Source organism: Electrophorus electricus, chromosome 21 (assembly GCF_041902795.1).
Source record: "Electrophorus electricus isolate QZ-2024a chromosome 21, ASM4190279v1, whole genome shotgun sequence".
Taxonomy (NCBI): Eukaryota; Metazoa; Chordata; class Actinopteri; order Gymnotiformes; family Gymnotidae; genus Electrophorus; species Electrophorus electricus.
Window position 1 is genome coordinate 15,632,501 of NC_137517.1, and position 17,492 is coordinate 15,649,992.

Sequence of the window (17,492 nt, forward strand, 5' to 3'; positions counted from 1 at the left end):
ATTCCCTTTGGGATTATCATGAATAACAGAGAGAGAGAGAGAGCATTCATATGTAGGTAAACAAGACACAGAGACCTAATAGATTAGCTCATCATAACGTTCAGTGTAACAGTGCACCAGAAGACATGCAGAGACAGACAAGACAAACAGATGCTGGAATAAACACATGCACACATGCATGCAAGCAAAACCACAAACTCTTACCATTTTTCAGAAACAAGAACAAGAAAATGGTTGTGCATACATGTAAATACAACATATAAGTGTTGTGAACACCAGAAAAAACTGTACAAGTGGTCCCTGTAATCACTCTGTCCCCTGCGGTCACTCTGTCTCCTGTAATCACATTTATGTAATATTGAACATTTATTTAACACTGTTATTGTTTGCATTGTCTACGTTTGCTTCAGCAGTCTGCAGTGCACTCATTTTTAATTAAAAACATTTATCAACTAAATTACTACACAGGTAATCAATCAAATAAACTTTGTTTAAAAAAATGTTTTAAATCGGTCCACCAATTGCAGACCGTGTAAAGTCAAAGGCAGGGGTTTGCAGGGATGACACATTCGGTTTCATGGCTTATGAAGTTACCACAGACATGACACTTTTAAGGTTTCATGAATATTCTTTGCTAAATAAGTTTCACAGAGAAAGATGGCTAGATTTTGAGGGCTTTTTTCACTGAAGTAGACTAAAACTGCCTGGCAGCGATCAGCTGGAATCCGGCTCCTGCACAATCATTAACATTCCATGTCAGTGTACAGTTCAAACACCTAGCGATGACGTCATCAGTTTCATATCTGTTTTCCTGATGCACAAATGACTACAGATGGCCTGTCATAACACACAATCACAATAAGTAAAAAAAAGATCATCTGATTTCGTCTCATAATCTGCAGTGTAAACATCATCATATGTTAATTACCAACCAGACCGGTTGCCTGCAGTCTCCTGTGTCTGATCCTGGACAGATGGCTTCCACAGACCTGGAACATGCCTCAGCTGCTCTCGCTCTGAAATGGTTTCTTCATCACACTAAATTCAAACTCATATGTATTTGGATAGCGTTTGTTACAACACGCGTTGTCACAGAACTGACAGAACCGCAGGCTTAAGAGGAATACGACAAGCACAGAACCTCCTCGTTAGCAGCCAGTGAGCTGAACATATGTTATCTTTCCACGCAGACACAGAGCCCTGGAGATGAGGTTCAGAGCGGGGCAGGAGGGGAGATAGGTTCTGTCACTAAATATGCAGCCCTTTAAAATAAACAATCCACAACTAGCATATGCCACAACTAGTATATGCTCCCGGGGAGGTGGAGAGCAGATGTCTGAGCTCTGCAGCTGTCCTGCACACTGCTGGACTGTGCATCAAAGCACCACTCTCCATATTATCTCTCTTTCGTCTCTCTCACTTCCTCTTTCATTATTTTCTCATGCTTCCCCCCCCCCCATCACTGGCTATCTTTGAATCTACACATCTATGCAGTGCCATTAATCTTCAGGACATCTCGCTCTCGCTCTCTCACTCTCTCTCTGTCCGTCCATTCATATATTTTGCTTAGCACACTCTCTCTCCCTTTTTCTCTGTGGGTTCAAATCCTACACGACACATTCACTCTCACTTGGGGTGTGTGTGTGTGTGTGTGTGTGTGTGTGTGTGTGTGTGTGTGTGTGTGTGTGTGTGTGTGTGTGTGTGTTAAAATCTTACACAACATGTACTTGCAGTTATGGAGAGACCCAGTAACCTGTAGTCTTTCATTCAGTGTGCTCTTCATAGTCACAGACATGTTGGGGAAATCACTGCGATTCTGGTGTTGTCCAGACAACCATGAAAAGCCCATGTGCCTCTAGAACCCATTCTAAGTGTGCTTTACATCTTTCACAAACTGAAAAAAAAACAGCTAGCTGAAAAAGTAAATCATAAGTGAATTTTAGCAAATAATTAAAGTGCAAGCAAAACCAGCCTCTTCAGATGTGGACAGTGTGAACAAATCCACCCTGCAGGGACAAGGCCATGGCAGTAGCTGACAGAAGCCAGCAGGATTAACCCGAACCCCTAACCCTAACCCCTAACCCTAACCCCTAACCCCTAACCCCTAACCCTAACTCTAACCCTAACCCCTAACCCCTAACCCCTAACCCTAACCCTAACCCTAACCCCTAACCCTAACCCCTAACCCTAACCCTAACCCCTATCCCTAACCCTAACCCTAACCCTAACCCCTAACCCTAACCCCTAACCCTAAACCCTAACCCTAACCCTAACCCTAACCCCTAACCCTAACCCCTAACCCCTAACCCTAACCCCTATCCCTAACCCTAACCCCTAACCTTAACCCTATCCCCTAACCCCTAACCCTAACCCCTAACCCTAACCCCTATCCCTATCCCTAACCCTAACCCTAACCCCTATCCCTAACCCTAACCCCTATCCCTAATCCCTAACCCCTATCCCTATCCCTATCCCCTAACCCCTATCCCTAACCCCTAACCCTAACCCCTAACCCTAACCCTAACCCTAACCCATAACCCTAACCCCTATCCCTAACCCTAACCCCTAACCCCTAACCCTAACCCCTATCCCTATCCCCTAACCCTAACCCGAGCTCCTTTCTCTCGCCCCGGTTCCACCTCTGGCCAATCACCTCTTTGCTGTCCAGCAGCGGGTGGAGTTTAGGGGTCAGAGGCATGTGTGGGAGCCTGGTGACTAAAGCCTCCTCCCAGAGATACAGAGCCCTGGGGACGAAATGACTGGCACCACAGTGCACCAATCATGAGCAAAACAAGTGCAGGGAGCTTAAAGTGGCCTCCACTGGACACGATCAGGCCAGAGTGATGCATTAATGCCCATGAGGAAGGATTGAGGGTTGGAGAGGGGGATGGAATGCTAGGGAGATGGAGGGAGGGTTGGAGGAGGGGAGAGTTGGAGAGACAGTTGGAGATGTGGAGAAATGGTTGGACAAGTTAGAGGTGCAGAAACGGTTGGAGAGGTTGAGAGAGGGTCGGAGACGTGGACACGCGTCCATACCTGGAAACAGGTCCAGGTTCATAGCAAAGGAATATGTTTCCATCAGAAAGGACTGAGGGTGGTTTGATCATCTGATGGTCTAGAGCTTGAGTCAGGACTGAGAGAATGAGACGCAGGAACAGAAGATTCAATCTTTTTTCTCTTCTCTCCCTCTCTGCATGTTGTCTTAGCTAGAGTTTGCCCTATCAACACATAAATAACAAACAGGGCGACATAATTTGCCCGTCTGACTGACCCTCAGGAAGATGGGAAATGATCCACATGTCTGTATGTAGTTTGTGGTTTATATAGTGATCTGCACAAGCACAGGCACTGGTGGAGTGTGTGTGTGTGTGTGTGTGTGTGTGTGTGTGTGTGTGTGTGTGTGTGTGTATTTGTGTGTGTAACAAAATGTGAGTGTGAGAATAAGTGTCCGAGTCTGCCCCAGCAATTTAATTACAACATTGCGCATCACCGCTGAGTAACAAATACGCAAAAATACGCAAAACGACTTTATGCACACACACCACATACACACACACACACACACACAAACACAAATTCTTAAGAGTACCATTTGGCTACAGTTCGAAAAGAGTTCCCAGGATGACTCATGCTCATTGCCAGGATACCACAGGACCTACGCAGACGTCCTCCTCCTCTAAAGGAATGCCCAGAGCATCAGGCTTCTTATCTGCCTGGGAAAAAACTAACGATGTTGATGATGATTAAGATGATGATGATGATAATCTATTACACAAAAGGGTAACAGGTTGCCCTGGTGACAGTGAAAGCCCAAGAAAATAATGTCTGAGTCACTGTAAACTGCTCTGTTGGAAAGCTATGTGGTCTTTCCTTTAGTAACCACAACACAGTGGGAAATGGAGTGACAAACAACCATCATAGTAGCCAATAGAATGACAAAAAACCTTCACAGTGACCAATGGAGTGAAAAACAACCTTCACAGTGACCAATGGCATGAGAATCAAATGGCACAGTGGCCAATGGCATGACAAATAACCTTCATAGTAGCCAATGGCATGAGAATCAACTGGCACAGTGGCCAATGGCATGGCCACCTTTTGCATAGTGAGCTCTCTAAATCGAATGCAAAATAACAGCTCTAAAAGACAAGCTGTAAAGGTACTCACAAAGACCATACCAACTAAAGACTGTACTAACTAAAGTCTTTACTAACTAAAGACCATACTAATTAAAGACAGTATTAACTAAAGACTGTATTAACTAAAGACCATACTAACTAAAGACTGTACTAACTAAAGACCATACTAACTAAAGACCGTATGAACTAAAGACTGTACTAACTACAGACTGTATGAACTAAAGACCGCATGAACTAAAGACTGTACTAACTAAAGACCATACAAACTAAAGACTGTACTAACTAAAGACCGTATGAACTAAAGACTGTACTAACTAAAGACTGTATTAACTAAAGACCGCATGAACTAAAGACTGTACTAACTAAAGACCATACAGACTAAAGACTGTACTAACTAAAGACCATACAAACTAAAGACTGTACTAACGAAAGACCGTATGAACTAAAGACTGTACTAACTAAAGACTGTATGAACTAAATACCACATGAACTAAAGACTGTACTAACTAAAGACTGTACGAACTAAAGACCGCATGAACTAAAGACTTTACTAACTAAAGACCATACAAACTAAAAACTGTACTAACTAAAGACCATACAAACTAAAGACTGTACTAACTAAAGACCATACAAACTAAAGACTGTACTAATTAAAGACCGTACGAATTAAAGCCTCCTGGACTTCTGTAGCTCACCTAGTAGTGCAGGAAAAGCAACAGAGCACACGTACTGCCATACTGATAGATATATACGTACATGTACTTTCATATTGATAGATATGTAAGTCACCCTGGGTAAGGGTGTGTGACAAATGCTGTAAATGTAAAATAAGAAGCATGTAAAAGCAAAGTGGTTACCTGTAGAACTGTACAAACTACAAAGCACAAGAAAATACTGAGTTACTAAAAAAAGTCATAAAATAAATAACTGCTCCATAAACTCACCTTTGAACACAGTAAAAAAAACGAGCAAACAAAGAAAAATGACCACTGCTGATGTAAGTCTCCAAGTGTCCAATCTCTGCCATGTTGGATTTGTCTGACAGGTTTATAGCTTACTGGTGTCCTTAGACTAAAGAGTTCTTCCATGAAGACAACTAAGGACTTCTGTAAGTCTCTCTGGGGAAGATTGCCTGCTAAATGCTGTGAATGGGCTGAATAACTTAATATGCAGTATGTGGTAGTGTATATGTAAGATGTTAAAATGCACTAGAACCCCCTCAGGAAGTAGAATGATAGTGGAAAATAAACATCAGATGTCCACCTTGGGTGTCCCAGCCTGGCTCTGCGATTGGTCTTTGTGGCCCCTCATTTACATACAGCTGAGGGCCAGGGGCCCTTGGGGCCTCTTTCATTCAGCCAATCAATGGCCACAAAACAGCAGCATATCTGCTACCAAGGCAACCTAGCCCAAGAGGGGAGAGAAAGCCTCTGTGATTTTCTCTGGAACTCCATTGTACTGACTACAGCTTTCCATTAAAAACAGTAATCAGCTTTGCCAAGAAATTACTTGTATTGGATAACACATCTGTGCTGCTTCCAAGATTTCAACAAAGACACAGAGTATGACAGAACATGGAGGCTATTAAATATCATATCTTAACATTAAAAACAGAAAAGTGACCATGTTCTGAAAAAAAAAAAATTAAGTAGATATCACAAACACAACACTCTTATAAAATCAAATTAAGTTATTTAGCCAACACATTTTTGATGTCCTAATTTTATTGTTGTTTGTTAAAGTAGTGAAATTCTACAAAATCTTGAAGGTGAATCAGAAGGTAATATAATTCTGCTATGATTAATATATTTCAAACTATATTTCAAATACTGACCTATTCTGTTTATATAAAACTGTTTATGTTAAAATTGTACTTTTTAGCCAAACATTTTGATGATTTCATCACAGTCTTCCCTAAAGAAGGATTTTTACATAGATTTTACCATGCAGTTTGTAAAATATGCATACCAAACATGCTCTGGCTGTTATAACTTGACAATATTTAAAGTGTGTGGAAAATTTCTGCAAATGTGGTTTTTAAGCCAAATCCAATCCTTAATACTGATGAAAAGCACTAACAGTTTTCTTTGCTGTGGAACAGAGGGCCTGAAGCTCAGGGTGGCCTTCCAGGGAGCACTCTTCAGACAGATTAATAATGCAGGAAGGCTGAGGGGGCCCAGTACATAGCCCTGCTGCACACCCTCCCCAGGGAGGAGGCCCAGCTCTCACAAAGCAAGACAGAAATTGCCGTTAACTGTTCCAGCAGAGCCCGGGTAGGGAGGGGGTGAAACACCTCCCCCTGACAGCTTTGCAAATGTCTTATTCCGGTTGAGGAGCCGACAGTATTCTGCAGGAACACACCCTGCTGCTTTTCAGAGAAAAGAACATATTGTGAGTTTGTGTACTATTCCTTCATACGCACACACACGCATACACAACAAAAAAAAAAAAAAAGAACGAGACGAGGAGGTTGTACGGAGCAATACAAATGCGCTTGATGTGGCACACAGAAAAGAAAAGGTGAGATACAGGAAGAATGAAAAAGAAGAAGATAGAGGTGAGAGGCTCAAGAGAGACAGACATCTCCCAGGGTTACCCAAGCACTGCCTGATCTGAGCAGTCTGCATGACTAGAGTACAGCTCATCATACAAACCAGAGACCCAGAGACATGCGGGGGACGGTGTGAGCTGGAGAAAGAGAGAGAGAGAAAAGGAGGAGTAGAAGAGGAGGACACAGGTAGACACAGGTGAAAGGATAGTGTCATGAGGTGATCGGACAAATCAATCACTCAAACGCACACACAACCACTCAATCACGCGCTCACTTTCTCTCTCTCGCTTTCTCTCCCAAGTCCATCGGATTTTCCCTCTGCTCTTTTTTCCCCACTGCCGCTCTTTCATTGGTCACAGTTGTTCTCTCCAAAAACTCTGTTTGATACCAACTCTGAGCAGTCACCAAACCTCCGAGTATTTAAACCTCAGAGTATTTGCTAAACATATCCAGGGCATTAGAGGAGGTTCCACTGGTGAGGCCTTTGTGTCTGTTTGGAAGCTGCGAGAGAGTCGGCTGGTTTTAATCCAATCAACCGTACTCCTTTAGGGAGAATCGGATGGAAAATCTCCACCACGTAACGTGACCCATTTAAAACCACCCGTTTCAACAGAACCGGCCGCATCCAGATCCTGTCAGTTTAACTGCCGAAATTTGAATTTCGTTACCGTGGGCGTTCACGCAACTGCTGGAAATTCACATTTCACCCTGTTGAGGCTGTCCAACGCAGAGCCGAACAGCTTGAGACCGCAACAGTAATGGCAAAAAGAAGAACACACGAAGTGCGGAGATATCTTAGATATGACCTCTGACCTCTTAAATTCAATTAACGTCCCAAACACCTCTCTATTTCATTGTGGCTCCTGGTTTGGGTTTCAGTTTTACACAAATACACGCCCACATTCAGACCCACACCCACACACACACACAGACACACACACCCAGAAACACACAGACATACAGAGACACTACGGGTGATATGGTTGCTGATACAACTGCAGACCCTCACAAGTGAATCTCCCTGAAACTAATACTGACACTGCACTTTAAAGGCTAATCTCAGACAGCTGTGTCAGAGCTGAGTGTGAGCAGCTGTTACCAAGATGTGGTTTAAGACCACCGTAAGGCAGATGAATGCTCTCAGACAGCAATCAGCTGACTCGGGCATATTATTTTTAAAAAGGAGAAGAAGTGTAAGAAGAAACATGAAGGGGTAAAAAAAGAAAAGGCTGAACTCTAGGCCGCAGCCTGTAGGGCAGGGTGTGTGGTCTCAGAGCAGAGAGGTCCGACATCATAGCTCTTTATCAGGCCTCTCCAGACGGGCCGGGTGGTAGACACAAGAGGCGCTTTCGCTGCTCGCGCTGCTTGGAATTTTCTGTTCTTTGATACGGCAGCCGTCTGGCTCAGAGGGTTCGAGAGAGGGGAAGATAAACGGCGCCATGGAAGAGTGCGCTCCCGCTCAACTGGCTCTCAGCTCGGGTTCAGCCCTGCCCTGACCGGGCCCGCAAGTCCAAACTCTGCAGCCTGTAATGAACCCTAGCGCGTTTTTATTCCTGCGTTTTTATGATCTGTGCAAGTCACTGCGGGGAAGTGAGAGGAGCTGTAAGCCATGGGCGGGGCTATGGGAGGGGTCTTGTCATGTGGGAGGAGCTGGAAGGAGCTGGGTGGAGCCGGAAAATGTCAGGCTCCGCCCCAAGCCCGCCCAGCGCCATAGCGCCACCGGCTGCACTCTGTGGCCACAAAGCCACGATATTCTTAGCTCGAAATCGTACTGCCCGATGATGACCTAAATGCCGGTGCAGCCGACAACCTCAAACAGGCAAGAGTCATAAAAGTCAGCAGCCAGGCATGCTGGGATACATACGGCCGCATCGCAGCCGTATAGTTCGGCCGCAGAGCCAGTGCTGTAAAAGGGACGGTGTGTCCACGCTGTCAGAGCCTCAGCTAACCTTTGACCTCATATAAACAAAGGTCGTCAGGTTTGGAGTCCTTGTTTTTCTCTACGTATAGAGCTTTTTTTACAGTAAAAGCAATGCGTCAGAAGTAGTGTTGATATGACAGAATTTGCAGTCACAATATCTAGATTTTATACCTAAAGCAACGGCGCACAACAACTTATTAATGCCAGGAAAATCAATAACTAATTCACTGAATTGTGCTTGACTCGCAGTAATTGTACTTTTCCTCTGTAAGCTCAACCCTGCCCCCAATCGCAGAGAGGAGGGGGGGGGGCATTGGCTTATCACGTAGGTCGATACAATTAGGATAAACAAAACAGCAGTTCCACAGAGAAACGCCTTACCATGAGATTGTAATCCTTTTGCCTATAGACATGTACAAGAAACAATAATGAACGTCTCCTGGGGAGCTTCCAAATCTCAACTCCCATGGACTCTGATTACAGGTACACGGGTTATTCTGAATACAAAATGAGGGCTCGAGACTGCAACCTAACACGACCATTTCGACCAGGATTTGCTTACAAGCGCCCTCTGAGGAACATATTGACATATTTATGTCCTGATGATGGACGCTTATTCCGTCCACTTCAAAGCAGCGCTTCGTTTGACGCTTCTGAAGGGGCATTCTTATAGTTTCCACCCATCGAAGTAATATGACAACCCAGATATCAGCCGCTCTATTAGTAATTTGGGAAATTAAAGATTGCACGGTGAAACAAACCAAACGTTCAAAATACGTTGCTAAGAGATAAGTATGTATAAACAATAACTGAATAAAACATCAGATGTATTATAATGGAACAGGTATACTGCTAAATAAAGCTTTAACTTTGGTCCTTCTAATCTGTCTTCAAATCCATCCATTTTAACAAGAGCCGACGCACTTAAAGATGTTTACAGACAAACAGCGACTTTGGAGAATAACCTTCTAATGGATAAGTCATTTTTAACGCATTTAGTTTTTACGTTAATAGCATAAAATACGTTGAGAATGCTGCCTGCGCTGTGCTCTGCGGTGAAATGCTCTTTTGCTTGGCTTGGCAAGATCTCAAAGGAAAAACAGACTCGACTCCAGTGCCACGACTCTCCTCATCTTTTGGCAACCGCAGCAACATCTGCGGCTCTGACAATGGGATTTGAAGAGCCCGAGTAAAATGACAGACCCAAACTCAGTATTTAACATCCCAACCTAGCGAATCTCAAATCCTTTTAAATCTAAAGAAGCCTTCAAAAAGTTTTCCTCCGGGAGAAACCGGCGGATTTCCCAAACACAAACACAAACTCGCAACGAGTATTTAAGAAGTACTCACGTTCGTGGACGGTGACCTGAATCTCTGCTGAATAACCAAACGCGGTCTGCCAGAGATCCACAGACATTGGTTTCCGCGCAGCGTGGGCGACTGCGCGTTTCTTTCCGCGTGGATCAATAACTTTTGAGCCCCGTTACTTTCGGGTGAGTCGCGTGCCTTCCTCCCCCCACGCGCGTTCGATCGTAACCGCCGTGGAGCGGAGATCTCGCGCTTTTCTCTGCGTCTCGTGCAGCCTTCGTCCAGATGTGTGACGTATAGAGTAGCCGAGCTACGCGCGGGAGGACCGTCGGCGCTCAGCGAAACACAAGACGATAAGTATGATAAATACGTAAGAGAACATTGGGCAACAAGACTTTTTGTGGTTTCACAAACGAAAACCTTTATAATCCTTTTTACGCTAAATTCGAATTTGTTTTTAGAATTTTTCTGTCTCACTAAACAAATAACTTGGTATAGGAAACAGACCGATTCTTCCACTCAGACCTCGTGAGTTGTTTGTTTGACAGTGGACTTCTTAAATAAAAGCAAACAAAAAGACTCCAGATCTTGAGGGTTCAATCAAATGATCATGAATTGTGAGGACGAGCCAGTCGTAGTGTGGAGTCGGCCCTGACCTCTGGAAACCACGTCTTTAGCATGTTATGACTGGAATCAGGGCAGTTGGTGCCATGAACAGCTGCGAGTGGCTAGGTGTGTCTCTCCTCACGTTACTCCTGTCTGACCTAAACTAACGAACTGCAAAACTGATCTGAGATCAGTTCCATGACTATTCTAATGATTCGTTACTTTTTTTTTTTTTCAAAAGATTCTGGTATAGGTGGCTAAAGCTGAAAGTATTCTGCTGGAAGTATTCCTTTTTTAATCTCCAAAGCCCTGGATAGTCTGAAATACCAACTGGAAAGACTCCGAGATGTTTGGTGGTGACGTCAGTAGATTATAATGAAGGATGTTGGTGTTGATGATTAACAAAGTTCACCAGCTCTGTGTCTTTGTCATTTTTGTATTCTGCTACAGTTCCGTAGGGATCATTTACAGCAGGGACACTGCTGATATGTCACCAGTCCTTTCTGAAATATCTGTTTTTGTTCTCACCATTTTTTGAAAATATTCTAATGTAAGAAATAGATTGGCATTTTTGTTTCATCCGTGGAAAGTGTTTCCAAGTTGTCATTGCTTAATTTATTCAGCAATTGAGTAGTAATAAACTTGTTAATAAAATGAAATGTATTACGATCCTAATGACTGATTCAGAAAACAGTGCTTATAGTTTGCCATACGATTTCAAAATAATAAACTAATATAATAAACGAATGAGAAAAATCAACAGAAATCAAAATCAACAGAAACCAGTTGTACTACAATTATGTTTAAACCACAGAGCTTGTATTGCTCGACGGCGTTAGGCTTGACAAACACGGCCATAAAACCTTTTGTGACCCTCTTCCTTTCAATCCCAGCGCTGATTTTCAGTGAATGCACATGCTCAAGGACCTGATTTTCTTAAAGAGACCAGCAGTTTGAGCTGAAATAAATGCTGAAATTGTACTTTTCGGTGCAAAGTTACACCCATGCACAGTTCGCTTCTCTACCTTTAATCTACTTTGTGATAAACTGTCAGGACTCAGTCCTCACCTTTGTATCTCTTCCAAGTCATAAGAGGAAGACCTTCTTTATAGTTTGTGGGTTTCATGTGTTTCAGGTGTAATGATCTGATGTCTCATGATCTGAGGCTGCAAGGCTTTAGCCAGGGATAATGCAGCAGCCATGAGAATGTTTCAGTTATCTAGCAATTCAGCATCCCAGGAATTTCACCATCCTACCGCCACTTGTTTGGGCTTTAAACAGCTCCCTGATGGATTCTATGCCTGATTTGTAACTTTGGGATCAAAAATCTCTCCTGGTTTTTCATGGAAGTGGTTGGTTTGAATGGTATATGATCCTAATCTTTCTGTACAGACAGCAGAAACACACACACACGCACACATACACACACACAATCCCTTGTTTGGAATACCAGTCTGGAGTAAGAATTATGAGCATGCAGACTGCTTTCCCGGAGCCGTATCCCTGTGGACATGACAAATCAGGGTGCACGTGATCCCCCTGAAATTTGCCATCAACAACTGCAGCACTCTGGACTGGGTTGAAGCTTTTCTACAGGTCCAAGATCGACTCTCCCTTCCCAAAGACAGACTCAAACTAATCTAAAGAGATACCCCAGAACTGAACTCAGATCACAGTCAAAGGGCGAAGTCTACCAGCACTGAGGCATCATCTGTCAGGCATGCCAGTGATTCATCTCTGAGGCCCAGCTGAAACAACAAGGCCAGACAGTGAGTGTCAGAGTGAAAGGTTACCACTAAGACCCACGCTGGGTGTAGCTGTGTGCATCGAAGTGGAGCCCATCCATTATACCCTGGAAGGGGTGAATAAGGAGTAGGGGAGAAGGGTAAGTGTGGCTTTCAGTCAGAGACAAAAGAGGGAAGATGAAGAGGGAAGAGGAGCCCTACACCCTACACCCTACGCCCTACACCCTACGCCCTACGCCCTACGCCCTACGCCCTACACCCTACGCCCTACACCCTACACCCTACGCTGATCCTGCATGTGGAGGAGATGACAGAGCAGTGTAGCATCTCTGCTGCATGGTGGTTTCCATCATGCTGCCTATCTTGTCATGCCCTGACCCACTTGACTGAGCTAGGGTTACTTTAGAGCTAGCAATAGTTAAAGTTGGGGTTACTTTAGAGCTAGCATTAGTTAAAGTTGGGGTTAGTTTAGAGGTAGCATTAGTTACAGTTTGGGTTAGTTTAGAGCTAGCATTAGTGAAAGCAGTTAAAGGGTTAATTTGGAGCTGAGGTTAGTGTAGAGCTAGCATTAGTTACAGTTAGGGTTAGTTTAAAGCTCCTTTAGAAGTTTCTCATGGGAATCAGTGCAGAGACATTTTTAGTTGGTCCAAAAATGTCCAAATATCTTTAATCTTAACTGACAAAGAACATGGTGTTCACTTAACGATTCACACATGGCGCAAAATCATTTAGTAAAACAGAGAGGACATAAGTCATCTTTCATATGGAAAAATATGAGGCTCTCATTCTAGTTGTGTCTGATGTCAGATCTCTGTGAAATGCTAGATGTACATTACAAATAAGCTGAAAATTCCCTGTAGATCAGAGACCAAGCAGAGAATATGCGTGGTGTTTTAAAGACCTGCCTGCGATGGTGTGTATTAGAGCCAGATCAGCTTAACAGCTACTCATTCACTCTGATCGGCTTTAGCTAGTCATGAAACGTAGGCGACAAGCTTTGATGTCATCACACCTGACCCTTCTGAGAGGACCAAACCGAGATGACCAAACTGAGTGCCTGTCTGAAATTCCAAGTGTGCACAGCTATGAACTCTTCACAACAGCCTGGGTTTTCTTTTAGTTTGTCAGAAGCTAACACAGGGCAGGAGACAGTTTGGTCACCTCTTCATGCATTCCCCTGTGTGTGTGTGTGTGTGTGTGTGTGTGTGTGTGTGTGTGTGTGTGTTTGTGAGTGTGTGTGTGCATGTGTGTGTTACATCTGCAGGTATGATCAAACAAGCACTATGCTTGCCCTATCTACTTAGTTCTCTTAGGTAACAACTAGTAATATTGAAGCAGATGAAGCTGATGAACTGGTCCTAGAGGTCCCACAAAGAATGAGGTTCAAACCCCACTGTCACCACTCCCCCACTCAGTTCAGCTGTCCGTCATGCCAGATCCCAGGTCAAAGGTCATATCCCACTTTGGGTCGAGGTCTTTGACCCTCTGTAGGGGGACTTTCCTGCAGTAAACAATAGGCTTCGGGTCACAGAGGCCAAAAGGTCATTCATCACTATGTGACTATATGTGGGTTGACCAAATGCAGGTATATACTCCGAACTCTTTCCACTGCTACAGAGGTACACCAACAGGAAATTGGAGAGGTAAATGTCTTGTGTGTGTGTGTGTGTGTATGTACATGTAAAGAAGAGGTAAATGTCTTTTCTGTGTGTATGGGCATTTGTGTGTGTGTGTGTGCATGTGCACATGTTAAAAAGAAGAAGTAAAGGTCTGTTTTTGGCTGTATGGAACTATATGTATTGTGTGTTGTTATAAGGTCATAGAGGTCATTTAGAGCAGAAATTCCTCTTGTGCACGTGACTGAGAACTGGTGAGGTAATGCAGCTTTTTTACAAACAACCTGCTTTTGGGACAGTGAATCCCTCTTCCAAATCCCATCTGTGCTGAGGTTGAGAGTCCTGGTCACCGTAACGAGCATGCCTCTCTGTTTGGAGCAAGTCTGGTCACAGGACGGTGTGCAGCCGTCCTGTGGTGTCACATGTCCTCCCTGTGAGTATCTTGTGGACACCGTCCTGCGGTGTCTTGTGTCCTGCCTGTGCCTTCAGCTGTCCTGCGGGGTCCCACAGCTGGCACACAGCTCGAAACAATGTGATGTGTGGAGACACGTGTCTCAGGGTGAACATGTGGTAGCCTTCATTGTCCCAGGCAGGAAGTTTCCAAAGGCATAAGGTGGGAACTGGAAACCACTAAACTCTACCAATATCTACATATGCTCTGACTAATACTGCTGTAGTCCTGGGTAAGTTATGTAAAGGTTCATTTAGTTACTGAACATGCAGTATACGTAGTATATACATGTCTTGTTTTATGACTTCCTTCAGAATGGACTGTCCTTTAAAACTATGTCCAGAAGGAATATGTAAACAATTGTCTAGTTACAGTAATCTGCTTACATAGCCATAGCACCAAGATTGTTTTCTTACTGCATATCACAACAGCAAGTCCCCCGCCCACCATCTCCCAAACCCCCCCCCCACCCCCCCCCCCCCCCCACACACACACACACACACAAGTTAACAAATAGCCAGATCTAGGTGTCTTATCCTTTTAACAGAACTCCCTAAAGTGCACAAATGTCTTTTACCACAAGCAGATTTTTTGGATTCCTCGGTTAATTTTGTTCACCATGTTTTTGCGTTCTTCAGTCCGGCTGTGTGTCTTTGGCACCAAAAAGCAGAATTTGGATTCTGTGTGAGCTTTTGTTTTTGTCAATATGGAGGCTGTTCTGCTAAAGGTCTAACATCAGACAAAACTTAAGGGAGACTTATGGGAAATCAATTAAGAGCAAATACTGTAAACAGAAGGTCAGAGGTTAAACCTGCACTCAAATGAGAACCATATTTTGCAAGGGCTATTTCCAAGATGACATGAACACCATCATCATCATCTCTGTAGTCACTGTCCTTCAGCACCATCATCATGTAGCATCATCGCTACATTCACTACCACGCAACCTGGACTGAAACACTGCTTCTTATTGATGAGTTTGAGGAGATTTCAGAAGCTAATTACCATTTTGAGACCAAACATGGAGCAGCATGATTGACAAGTACGTGGTCACGCCCTGTTAAGATGTGATATTCACACGACCCAGGAATGACCCATGCGTGCCCCTGGGTTGATGGAGGAGTACCCCAGGGGTGATGTAGGAATGACATGAGAGTGATGTCTGTGACTTAATGACCACCAAGAGATTTGGAAGGGCTATCCTTATCGCTCTACTGAACCAATCACTGCTCTCCCTCCTGAACCTATCAGGGATCTCCCTCTCTTTGAACCAATCAGAGCTCTCTGTCCTGAACTAAACTGAACCCTCCTAGCCAGAAACAGCAGAAACTAGCAGAAAGGTTTTTTTTTTTTATCTAGGGTGTGACATTTCAGTGATAAGGCTGTATAAATGAATTAACACTGACTATGAGGATCAAGCAGTTCTCATGGCATTTATGTGATTGGAACATGAGGTGGAGAACATTCTACATTGTGTATGCCTCAGGTGAAATGGTGAGGTGGAAATTGCTCCACATGGTGTATGCCTCAGATGAAATGGGAGGACTGCAATCACGCAGGGCAGAACAGATGTATGCTAGTTCTGCACCCACTCCGTCCAGTCTTTGGAGAGATCGCTTAAATCAGCCACCAACACAAGCCGTCCAGTCATTAAGTTTGTGGAAGCTTCATGAGTATCATAAATCCAACATTTGTCAGTAACCCTCTTGACACATTATGTCTACTACAGAAGGTTCCAGAAATGTCCTGACAGATCTCGATGTGCCAACAGATCACAGACAAATGACAGCATGTCTGCACCACGGCCTTCTGGGACACTGTATTAAAGACGACTTAATGTTGATGATAAATCAGCCCTGCAAGGGTCGCTTTCACCCCTCTCTCTCTCTCTCTCTCTCTCTCTCTCTCTCTCTCCATCTCTCTCAATTCAGTTCAACTCACTTAAATGGTACTTTATTGGAATGACAATTATTCACACTTGTACTGCCAAAGCTATGATGAAGAAAGAAACTCTCTCTTTGTCTCTATCTCTGCCTCTCTCTCTTTTTATCTCTCTGTCTCTCTCTCTCTATCAAAACATCAAACACATTCCTTTTTGAAGCTCCTTGGCTCCTTCCACCCTGTGGCACTCAACACACAGTGATCTACTCTTCATAAACACACAGTGATCTACTCCATAAACACACAGTGATCTACTCCATAAACACACAGTGATCTACTCTTCATAAACACACAGTGATCTACTCCATAAACACACAGTGATCTACTCCATAAACACACAGTGATCTACTCCATAAACACACAGTGATCTACTCCATAAACACACAGTGATCTACTCCATAAACACACAGTGATCTACTCCATAAACACACAGTGATCTACTCCATAAACACACAGTGATCTACTCTTCATAAACACACAGTGATCTACTCTTCATAAACACACAGTGATCTACTCCATAAACACACAGTGATCTACTCTTCATAAACACACAGTGATCTACTCTTCATAAACACACAGTGATCTACTCCATAAACACACAGTGATCTACTCTTCATAAACACACAGTGATCTACTCTTCATAAACACACAGTGATCTACTCCATAAACACACAGTGATCTACTCCATAAACACACAGTGATCTACTCTTCATAAACACACAGTGATCTACTCTTCATAAACACACAGTGATCTACTCCATAAACACACAGTGATCTACTCTTCATAAACACACAGTGATTTGCTCTTCATAAACACACATTGATCCACACATTGATCTGTTCTTCATAAATACACAGTGAACTACTCTTCATAAATACACTATGATCTACTTTTCATAAATACACAGTGATGTGATTTTCATAAACATGTAGTGATGTGAACTTCATACACACAGTAATGTGACCTGCTCTGCTCACAAAGTGATCTGTTCTACATAATCAGAGTGATCTACTCTCCATAAATGTGTAGTGATATGAACTTCATACACATGCTGTGGTTTGTTCTTCATAAACACGATGTGGTCTGCTGTTCATTCAAACATACTTGTGTTTAATTACAGTCGCCTCCTGCTCTCAGTCACACGGGCATCCGCCCATTCATAACTAATATACTACCCCTCACCCCACCCCCTCGGGTCACCATGGGAATCGTA

The 17,492-nt window shown here is 43.6% G+C and overlaps 1 protein-coding gene across 2 annotated transcripts in view; it reads right to left on the bottom strand.

Annotated features, from left to right (window-relative positions):
• The window catches only part of lhfpl2a (LHFPL tetraspan subfamily member 2a), a 38,026-nt gene extending 27,882 nt beyond the window's left edge, over positions 1 to 10,144 (bottom strand). For both annotated transcript variants that reach the window (XM_081704449.1, XM_027030597.3), the window contains exon 1: positions 9,962 to 10,144. The gene's annotated coding sequence lies outside the window, so the exon portion shown is untranslated. The remainder of the gene's footprint in view (positions 1 to 9,961) is intronic.
• Between the last annotated feature and the right edge of the window lie 7,348 nt (positions 10,145 to 17,492).